The 1,168-nt window shown below is 43.2% G+C and overlaps 1 long non-coding RNA gene across 1 annotated transcript; it reads right to left on the bottom strand.

Moving 5' to 3' along the window:
* Positions 1–313: 313 nt before the first annotated feature.
* Positions 314–669, bottom strand: LOC109509454 (uncharacterized). Its single transcript, XR_002166945.1, has 2 exons — positions 536–669; positions 314–463 (listed from the first exon to the last, which is right to left on the bottom strand). It is a non-coding gene; the product is annotated as an uncharacterized LOC109509454 (long non-coding RNA).
* Positions 670–1,168: the final 499 nt, after the last annotated feature.

Below are 1,168 nucleotides of genomic sequence, written 5' to 3'. Positions count from 1 at the left end.
TGTGTGTGTGTGTGTGTGGCAGAGCTTGAGTGCTGATCCTCACTTCTACCTGCCCGTCTTGTTGAAAACAATGTCGCTTGCAATGTCACAATCAAACTTTTTAATGATATATGATATGCAGGATAAACGCTACCCCTATGTATGGCAATATTCCGCCTTTGTTGTGAAATGCTATGGTCAATTTCCTGTTTTGTTTCTGCTGCGGCTACTTTGTGGAATCTCTCTGCGTGTGAAAGCGGTTGTAAACGGCTCCTATTTTTGTGTACAGACATCCAGAGTATACATGGATGACTGAACAATATTTAGTAAAGTACCTTGGTGGAGCCATTGGCGTAGATGGGGATCATGTTCTCAACTCCTTGCTTGACTTTGAGCTCAATGTTGAGCTGCCTCTCCAGGGCAGCAATGCGCTCCTTGTGGGCTGAAGTTCTGCTCTCCGCCCCAGGAGATTGAGGACATTCATCTGGGACATGAGAAAGGTTGGAGTTGATGTAAAACTGACACAGCGTGCAGAGTATTCGTGAGGACAGCCTACCTTTACTCTCATCTCCTCCTTTCACTACAATGTGAGCGTCCAGTTCTTGGAGCTGGGCGTGAAGGTTATCTAGCCTACGATTGGAGCTCCGAAGCTGGGTGTCCACCTGAATGATTCAACCAAGAGAGTTAGAGAGTTTTAGTTGTTTCAAATTCTCTCTATCTGGACCACAAGCATTTATCATTCCAGCAGTGGTAATTACCATATTTCCTCAGTCACTCAAATAGACTCTGTGTCACAAATAGAGTGCACGTCATTCTCTAAATTTGTTTTGGCGACGTGTCTCATTGGAATTGAGTTTGTGATTTCTAACATCCGCTCGGTGGGCCACTACGTTACTATGTCGGGCCACCCGAGGTTCATTAGCGTCGGGCCGACTGGGGCAGTACAAATGTAATTCATAAACACATTCTTGTTTTCTAATATTTAAAGTTCAGGTCAAGTCCTTGCATAAGAAATGGCTTGAACAAAATATACAGCCCAGAAAATGACAAATGTGAAAGCTTCAGTTTTAGACTGGGGGAAAAAAATCGAACATGAAAAAAATAACTATATAGAAGTAATATTTTCTGAAAGGGCAAGTCAAGTAAAAAATTTGCCCCCTGTAGTTTTAAAACGCCGGCCGACTGATTA

The sequence above is a fragment of the Hippocampus comes genome, unplaced genomic scaffold, assembly GCF_001891065.2.
Source record: "Hippocampus comes isolate QL1 unplaced genomic scaffold, H_comes_QL1_v1.1 C16905404, whole genome shotgun sequence".
NCBI classification, from domain to species: domain Eukaryota; kingdom Metazoa; phylum Chordata; class Actinopteri; order Syngnathiformes; family Syngnathidae; genus Hippocampus; species Hippocampus comes.
The sequence above is the reverse complement of the archived record's forward strand: the minus strand, read 5'-3'. Positions and strand labels throughout refer to the sequence as shown.